The sequence below is a fragment of the Ruditapes philippinarum genome, unplaced genomic scaffold (genome assembly GCF_026571515.1).
Source record: "Ruditapes philippinarum isolate M1 unplaced genomic scaffold, ASM2657151v2 ctg2067_1_1_1_1, whole genome shotgun sequence".
NCBI lineage: Eukaryota > Metazoa > Mollusca > Bivalvia > Venerida > Veneridae > Ruditapes > Ruditapes philippinarum.
The window spans coordinates 48,603-58,986 of record NW_026865796.1 but is presented as its reverse complement, the minus strand read 5'-3'; the positions used below and the strand labels follow the sequence as shown (position 1 = coordinate 58,986).

The window sequence follows — 10,384 nt, the reverse complement described above, 5'->3', positions numbered from 1 at the left end:
TCACAACGGTAATAACACTACCGGAGCTGAAGGAAATTACGCCAAATGCTTTATCAAAATGAAGATTTAACGTCGTATGATTTCCATTCGCCATGTTCGAAGTATTTCCTTTTTCAAACTCTGATAAAACATGCCCTTCCATTGCACCAAAGCTGACGTCTGTGTCTGAAATCAATGAAAAATTCCAATCAATGAATATATTTCCATTTAGATAAATCATTGTTATATGTTATGCATGTTTCTTAAATTTAAATCAACCCATCAATCTATAGGTATTCTTTCTTCCCTTTTACAGGGGGGTAGAACCCCATATGTATCTCAAAAATGAGCATCGGTAAAAATTATTTGTAAATTTCCACTGCACCAGATGTGAAGCATAACAACAGATGTGTCTGTAAAAATAGGTCAATCGCAGGGTAAGTTTCCATCTTCTTAAATATCCATTTAAAATTCAATCCTTTTTAAGAAAATCGAAATGTGATTCTACCCTCCTAACTTTCCTCTATATTACCCATTTTGTTTTGGATTTCTATGCAGTCTTCATCGAGATATTTTTTCTGTCGTGGGTTCTGGTGTGTTCAAAACATGCATTTTGAATGAAGAAAATGTCACTAAACGGACTCAAAAACAGATATTTTACGAAATCTCACTACAGACCGATGCTTAACATGCGTTACAATGCCGTTGTCTTTCATGACAATGTAACAAAAAATATAACTTACATTTGCATTGTTACATTATTTTGGGATTATTTTTCATTAGATTAGTTAATCTACGGATGTTTCAAAAAATCTAAATTTAGTTCATTCCATATTTAAATATTTCAACTAAAACCTTTTGCTCAAGGGCGTTGTCCGCATTTAGCATTTACTGCATCTATTGCCTTCACAGTTTCTACTTTGTTCTTTTGCAGGAGGGCATAGATATGCATGTACTTTTTACCTAAATTAACATGGTAAAACATCTTACGTGATAAGCTTGATAACAAAGTTATACCACATTTATGCTCTTCTTGCTTCAAGAAATAACAAGAGCCATGTCAACATGGCCATCCCTCGCCGAATGTGTTTGCTTGTTGGAAGGATATATATGTAGTACAGCAGAATAATTCAATTTTAAGTGGTCTTTTGCTAATTGAAACTGATGGCTGAAGTGATTACAGATTTGAAACCTGTGTGAATACTTATGGCTAAAAATAACAAAGGGCAATAACTGAAAAATAATGCAGGGTAAGTTATCATTCTTGTGTGCTACACTCGTCCTCAATAGGATCTATCCACCTAAGAAATTTCAAGTTGATATCTCAAAGGCTTTTATAGTTATGCTCTGGCCAAAAATTAAGTATGAAAATTAACAAAAGGCATATACTGAAAAATTATGCTGAGAAGAGTTATCATTCTTGTGTGCTGCACTTCTCCTCAATGAAACCTATCTACTTATGAAGTTTCAAGTTGATACCTTTAACACTTTTTTAGATAAGCTCCAGACAAAAAGTATGAAAAATAAAAAAAGGCAATAACACAAAAATATAATGGAAAGAGTTATCGTTCTTGTGCACAGCATTCCTCCTCAATGTGATCTATCCACCTATGAAGATTTTCATGTTGATATCTCAAAGACTTTTTGAGTTATGCTCCACTCAGGTGAAAAAATAAGTATGAAAATTAACAAAGGGCAATAACTCAAAAATTATGAACGGTAGAGATATCATTCTTGTGTACTGCACACCTCCTGAGTGAGATCTATCCATCTTTGTTTCACGTTGATATCAGTATATTTTAGATTCTAAGATGCTTCGTGATTTTGTTCTTACACACAAAGAAGAACACTCAACAGGTGTTAAACTGCCAATAAACACTGGTTAGGAACTACATGTTTATGCGTCTGTTCTTTATCAAAACATTTGACGACAAGAATCATAACGCATTTGTATTGATATTTTCCGTTCTTACTTTGTTTTGTTTTAATATGATGCTAGATTAAAAGGAGACACAGGCCAAATTATCAATTCTTAGTTTTGAATTTTTTATTCTTTATTGTGTAAATGTCATCAAAATGACTACACTAGACAGTCAAAGGAACAAACCTTTTATCCTTAAAAAAATAATGGTGGTTTCCTTACTTGATCCACGTGGGTCGGGTTAGAGCGTTAAGATATAGAGGATATTTGTTTGTTTGTGTATAAGATGAAATTTTATTTCATTGACTTGGCTTTAAAAACATGATTCTCACAAGTGGCGTGAGAAAACTGTTTTTAAAGTTCACGAGATGAAAGAAAATTACATCTTACACAACAAACAAACATATTTTCTTTTTATTTTATGCTAAAAACAAGCTAAAACGTAATTTCCATGATATTAACGTTAATATTTAAATTTGTTTTCCCCATTGAGAGCCCAGTTTAGTTAGAATTTCTCATTTAATTCAAGTCAAGTCGAGAAGTCTTTAGCAGAAAAAAGTTTGACAATCAACGTTTAATGACAGTGATATTATTCATTTTATTAAAAAAATATGAATGATCGCTTGTTTTAATAATAAAAACAAACAATTCTTGTAGGAGAAAAGGTCCAACCATCCATCCATATTTCTGTTTCTTACTGCGAATTTATATTACACCTGGCTTTGTTAAATGTAAGCGGTAGGCATTTTTAAAGATGTGTATTTCACGGGAGGAAAATAATTGTGTTTGATTAAGAGAAATATTATTTAAATTTGTTAGTCATACACCTTTTTAAAAGAAGAAAACTTATTTGATGATTGTAACAGACAAAAAATAAGTATTGACAGATGTGAAAACATTAAAAAAGCAGCTAGGAAAATGGAAAACTTGGAAGCAAAGAAGAAATATATAGAATTTATACAGAAATTCATTCTGGGATTTTAAGAAATGACATTTTAGCATGATTTCAGTACAAAATATCATTTTAATTTTTTTGTCAATATTTTGCCTGAGTATCCCTTTAATATTAATATTTACATATCTTTGGAAATTTATGTCACCAAACGTTCTGTTACTCCAAACGATAACGGATATTCAATTTCTTTAGTACATGCAAGGAGAAACAACGAAATCAGAAGGCATTTTATTACATTTGGAAAGATTTTCATCATAAATACAGATTATGTTTAGAAGAAAACTTTTTATATGTGTATTGTCATTTGAGCATGTGTAAAACGTTCGATAAAAAATAACTCTTGTAAGTTAAATTATGTATATAAACTATATTTAAACAAAAAATCTCAATAATATATTTTACCTTATCAGTTAGTTTCTTTCAGAAAGATTTGATTCCAATAATATCGCCAGTCACTATTCTAAATGATTGCAAAACAACTGTTTAAAAAGGCATTCTAAGCGATGGAAAATATAATAGCAAACCACATATGGTTTTCGAGAATTAAAACTCAGCATACCTGAGAAAATGCCTGGTGACTTCAAAGCAATGAATAACAAATGTTTCAAGAGCGACAAATGTTTTCAACTAATTAATATGTACTTATAAGTTTATATCAATTAAGTACTTATATCTGGTGGACATTGAAAAGTGCTTCATAAATAGCTTTGTAAATGTACAAAAAAATCCAACTAAACAGCAACATAATGAAACAATAACATCAACAACAAAGCAATAACAAAAAATATCAAAATGTGTCAGCACGAAATCGTATATATTACTTTTTAATAAAGTGATATAGAAAATGAGTTTCATTTCTTTTAAGTGTCCAGTTTATCAAGAAAAACAGATATATATTTATTCCAAGAATGATTTTTGAAATTTTCAAAGGTGACAACAGAGATATTTATCACTGAAATACCTTAAATGAGATTTCCTTTTTATTAAACTATTCTGAACACCTTCGTGTTTTATTTTTGAAAGAAGTCAGTCCAGAAGCTATCTTTTTGAATGTTTTAAGATGTGACATGCACTAATTATATCGGATCTGATCGTAACCTGTCAATTATCGATAACGCTCCGTCCCCCTGTTGAGGCACCAACAAGGAAAATCGGTATTTCGAAACATTCAAGGTAATTAGTCGTTAATCTTCGTAATATAATTTATAAATACTGTACAGTAAGTTTTTTTATAAATTAAAAAAATTTTCTTCGACGATGTAATATAATAATTTATCTGATCTGACTAAAAATGAGATTTACTTATTTCTTACATGTATATCTGAGTTTGCTAATTTTAGCCATTCAATTAAATCATCCGTTACAAAAGTCAATAGAAAGTGTGAATTCTGTTATTGAAAGTGAAGTGATTACAGGTGTAGGCCATTTCCAACAGTGTTGCTGTTCGGGTTACCCTAGCGACGTGGTTGAGTGTCTGCCTTGTAATCGAGAGGTCCGGAGTTCAAAATCTGGTCATCACCTGAGGTTTCTATAAGCTAACAATGAACAATATCTTTGCACAAAACTTTGAATGAACTTTTACAGGTGTACTGCTGCATATGAATGCAAATTCTGATAATTATTAGTTAAACCTTTTTTTCTCATTTTCTATTTTATTGATTTTTATTTTAATATCAATTCATATATTTAAATTGATATTTGACGAACAAAAAAATATTATATCCCGTTCTCATTCGTATTAAAACCCCCAATCACTGAAAGCACGGTAAATGCGTTTCATTTCCTCCACCGCGTGCCACAAAATTTAACAGATAGTCACACGACTACCAGACGGACAGTAAACCGCGTTAAGATTAAAATGCATTTATGTTATAAAATGATATTCACCATCATCTTTAAAATTGCATATCACCGTATATTGCGACCCTCTTTGGTTTGATATTTGCATGTTATGCAAAGAAGGGGTCTGGGAGAGAAATGCAGACACTTTGATGCGGTCCTGACTTATTTTATCTGCATAACGATTTTTATTATTTAGCAATTAACACATGAAAGGGAATCCATTTACGGTAGGAACTGAGTCAGGGATTTTTGTTTGCTCAATTAGCGGCTTAATTATCTTTAATTACGTAATAAGTAGGGTGAAAAATATCGAATAGAATGTTAAGTGTTACGTACTTTTTGAGATCAGATAAAAACAATCTGACTTTACATAATGAGCAATGCACATTTGGTAGCCATTAAATTGCAAAAAGAAATGTTAGACACAATTCCACTGGAATATTACTTATAATGATAAATGTCAGTATACGTAACATTGATAGTTCTCTTGTGTATAACCACTACCTCCTTTTGTACATAGAAGGGGTTTTAACATCAATATTCTCTAATGTTTTTGAATGTTTGTTTAAATGATGAACATTTAAAGACAGCAAAATTAGCAAATGACATATTAACACCACCCTTAGTTTTAATATGATGAACAGAAAGAAAGCATGATCAAATTACAGAACTCCCATTGCTACCGTTATACGAATTGTGATGACGTGCAGAGATCAGTCACATACATGATCTCGTATTTGATTAAAGTAAATTACATGGGGTAGATTGAAATTTGATCGTGCCAAAGAAAGATTGTAGGAGTCTATCACGATTCTCAACGTGCAACCTCAAATTTAGATTTCAGCGCCATAATGTGCCAAAGTAATCATTTTTGCGCTGTATGCATGGACATGACTAAGTTACTATAGACCATTTCGCAAACAAATAATATACATTATATTTAGTTATTTATGTATTATTTAAGTAGAGTACATAGTTAGACTTTATTGTTTCTAAGAAAAAGAGAAGAATAAGGACATGTGCATGATTGCAAAATTATAATTACTTTTATCTTCGAATGCAATACATACAAGTGTAAAATGACTAAACATATTGTCAAAATGATCTTTATTTAAATTATTCCGAGAATGAAACGATTGAACGCATAGAAATCTATTCACATGTGAACCATTTTTTTGTAACTGTTATCTGTATTTTAAATAAAAAAATATAGATACATGAACGTATAATGTAGTGATTTGATTTAATATATGTCGTTCTGCTTCTAATTATAAAGAATGGTTGATTGGTTCTTGCGTCAGACTAGTAATCTAAGGATTGCTGACAGCATGGGATCAAACCCTTTCAAGGTCAATCCGTTTTTTCTTTAACCAGGAAACTTTCCATTCATTGCTTGGTACTGTTTTTAACAATTTTTAAGCAACCCTTTTTATTGGTCACAACAAAATATAATTCTAAATTTTGGATATATATATAAGAAACCTTTTTTCAGGAGGAAAATAAGAAAAGTAAGCTGTGAATATAAATTTTTATTTCTTGTCTTCAGTTGAATGGCAACATGCACACTAAAGTTGGATGAAATCTACTTCGAAGACATTTCTTTTCCTTGTATTTCTGAAAAAAAAGATATATTTACAATCACAGATATACCATGAACTTTTCATTCCTGTATAAACATATTTTAATGGCGCAGCAAATTGTAAAAGTTATCCCCTTCACAAACATCCGACCTCGTCCGTTGAGAAACAGTCAGATATCAAAATGTTGAAACGTGTGATTTAAAGCAATTTATATAGGTAACGATTTATATAGTTTTGAAGATAATACGTTGAAAATACTTGTTTCCACTAAAAGAGATTTCGGATTAGAAAATATCCTTTTCCTACATTTTTCAAAGTATCATCTTAATGATGATGACAGAACCTAACGGCCATTGGAATGAAATGGGTATTTAGTAAGTTACTGCTTGTTGGAAAAGGTTGTTATTATTTTGATGATATGCCTGCACAATACAGTCACGTGGTCCTTACACAATAAATATTATATAAATATTGAATCTTAAGTCATAAGAACCCAATGCATAGGATTTGAACTGTAAATTAATACGTCTTTGGATGGCATTTCTTCGTAATCAATTACTGGTTCATACGAGGTGAAATCCTACCTATCACTTATTGACACAGCCTCAAGCATGACACGTCGACGTTTGCACTTGCGATCAGAACACTTGATTTGTCCATTTTCTTGACACGTGCACACATTACATCTGTCATGGTAGCCTTCTCCGACTTGCAGTTCGCCGCCATCATGAGGATTAATACACGCTGTAAAAAGAAGACGTAAATATTTCCTAATACCGTGGGTACACAGAAGAACTTTATGAAGCAATACAGTAAGTTGAGCCAATCAGAATTACATGTAACAAACAAACATGGTTCATTACCCAATGAGCACATGGATCAGCTTCCTAGTCGATCCAAAGTACTTTATTTTGATTAATTTCCGCCATGTACTGGCATGAGGGAAGTATGTTCTAATCTGTTTTTATTTCTGTTAGTAAATCCCATGTTCTTCAAATATATCAGAGCGACAGTGGGGTACGACATACTGTTGATAACAAAATTGTCCAAACTTGGACCTTATCCAGGATATGGCCCAAGAATCCGAGGAAAGTACTAGTATGTAAAACTCTTTATGAATAATTCTTAAAGCCGACATATTCCTCGTAGCCATATCTAAAACCCCATACAGGAATAAGACAGAACATGATTTCTTTTTTCATATTTTGAATTAAGATTATTAAAGTCATTTACATGTATATACTTGCATATAGAATACTATTGTCTCAAGTGTCACGGCCATCTGTTGGCTTTATTTTTTTTCTGGTCGATATAGATTGAACCTAACCCAAGGTCATGGTAGGCAGCACTTAACAAAAGTCATCTTTCCTGACTTGTTTCTAGCTCTGTAAGGCAATTTAGTTATACAACCGACTTTCCTATGGTAAAGTGTATAGCACACTTGAAGAATAATTATCAAAGTCATTGATAATGTTTAAAGCTACATTTTAAGCAGTCCAGGAAGCATTGCAAGGCTTTAACGAGTTACTATACGCTCACTAAGTGTTTAGGTAACTACATGTATAAACATTGTATACTAGTATATCAGTTTTGTACAAGAACAAGCACAAAATGGATTTTACTTATTTTTAATAGGGAAGCTGAAAGCGGCAGTGACAAGGAACAAACACGCTAAGACTTTCCTACCCAACATTAATGAGCCTGAAGTAAAGAATGAACGTTCTGAAAAAAGAGGGCTGACAAAATATGATCAGTATATTAAGAAACACTAGATATATGGTAAATATCATCCAAGTTTACTCAGTGAAATAGATGTTTATAAAAAGTTTGACGAACATTTTGTTTCCCGGTAAAAGCATTTCTCTTGAACAAACTATTTTTATTAAATTTAAAACTGCATCGTATGGCACCGACTACCCAGAGTCCTCCTTGGCAAAATCTTATTACTGTAGAACGAAATACAATTTATGTTATTAAGGCCCATAGTTTTCACTCAGTATGCAACTTATGTGTTTAACAACAATGTAAAAATAAATTCATTTAAGTCATTATTCGTCGCACAAACAAACATCCCTTTTGTGAGCTAACCTCCTCGTTAATGTCACCAGTACCTGTACTTTTAGGTGCTCATTGACAACTGTACAGCAACCTACTCAAACTTCGTTTCTTTAGATATAAAAAAAATAAATTTTTGGACCTTTATTTAGCATGGACTACATACAAACGCTACATGTATATCAAACATAGATAAAACGGACCAATTTGTTTTCCAATTTCCAGCCTGGTTCACGGGTAAATTTTATTGTTTTAACGAGGGTATGAGTATATTGTCCCATCCGATAACATATAACGTCTTAGTAGCCGTTATGAAATGCCGATGCATTTTCCGAAAATTTTGTCAATTTGTACGTGAACTACAATGATTTTTGAAAGTTTTCGTTTGTCACAATATGTTTGGCTTTTCGTTATTCCTATCATGAATACGTATAGAAGAGAACGAAAGGGGAAAAGGAAGGATTACTAACTATATAAGAAATAAAAATGAAAATATGTAACTTACCTTTTTTATTATTCCCAGTTTACTTTTGTCCTGTACATTTTCTTTTAACCATATGGTACACACTATAAACACCGTATTATGTTTTGTTATGTTCATTTGTTTACACCATTTAGTTGTAATAATATGATTGATTATTTCTTTTTCATTAACATAATTCATATGACCTTCAATTTAAATAAAGATGACAGTTAAGAAAACGATTGTTTTAAACGATTGTTTTAAAACAGATAATAATACTCAATAAATTATAGTATTACAATACTTTGTCTGATATGATATTTTGGTTGATTAAATTCTTCACGTTTTCAGGAGCGGATCCATGATCCAGTGGTATAAACGAGCTGAGCTAGTAATCCATGGCAAGTTCAAGTCTCCTCTCCACCACTGACAATATAAATGGTCTTTTGGATAACACCTTAAGTTCAAATCTTAGTGTTCTACATCGGGAATGTGAACGAACCAGGGTCATCTTTTGCAACGGAACATCTGATGTATCCGTGCACTACCCCTAAACAACAACAACAAACAAACAGGGCCTCTCGGCTATGATTTAACCGAAGTGCGACGATATATAAAATCGAAAGGAAAAGGTAACGTTATTACTCCGTATGAATATCTTGGTGTGACCAATTCAATATACTTCGGCCAAAAAATGTCAAGCATTTAAAGGGTTCACCTGTTCGGTATCTGTTGATATCGAATTAGACGGTGAAAATTTGTACATTCTGAAACTTTTTACTTTAAGGTTAGTGATTTAAGGTCTCATGAAACCTATTCTACGCGCGATATCTCGATACGAGAGCAAAGTCGTAGAAAATACACATTAAATTATTTGCTACAAACTATGAAAGTCACAGAAAGCAACATTTTTGAAATGGCTCCACATTTGTTTTACCCAAAGGCATATCACAAACAGGACTGTGCATTACGTGAGATTGTTTCACACTTGCTTTTATTGATCTAACCCTGCAAAATGGCGAATAAATTATAACATATATTTAATTAACTTTCCAATATTAGGCACTTTTTCACTTCAAATGTAAGGCTAAAATGAAGTTCATCACGGCATTATGAGCATAAAACAAGGCCATTATGCAAAAATTACGGCCTTTATGAGAAAACTCGGCTATTATGAGATTGGAGAATATTGATAAGCGCTCCAGCTCGGCCATGACACTGTGATAGGGCGTTTACCACAACTTTTTCCTCGTAACGTTAAAATATCATACTTCTGACTGAGACACCATATCATTCTGGACAAAATAGTAATGGCGGGCTAATCGATTTGTAGGAAATAGCTTGTAAAATATCTTACTGCTAGACATTGCAAAATTTATCTAACTTTTTAATTATTCCATCGAATTTTTGAAACAATCCATCGTTAATCTAGCACAACACAATTCGCAAAACATGACATATTTCGAAGAAATAGTGTCGTGACAAAAGGTCGTGACGACCTCAACAAGACTCGTACTTGTCACAAATAACCTGTGTGCTTTTCCTTTGACCTGACGAGCCCGTATATATATAATGGTTAAGAAGAAGAA

General features: G+C 32.2%; 1 long non-coding RNA gene across 1 annotated transcript; it reads right to left on the bottom strand.

Annotated features, from left to right (window-relative positions):
• Nucleotides 1-6,211: 6,211 nt before the first annotated feature.
• On the bottom strand, nt 6,212-8,962 carry LOC132730363 (uncharacterized). The gene is made up of 3 exons (XR_009625755.1): nt 8,838-8,962; nt 6,862-7,021; nt 6,212-6,311 (listed from the first exon to the last, which is right to left on the bottom strand). It is a non-coding gene; the product is annotated as an uncharacterized LOC132730363 (long non-coding RNA).
• Nucleotides 8,963-10,384: the final 1,422 nt, after the last annotated feature.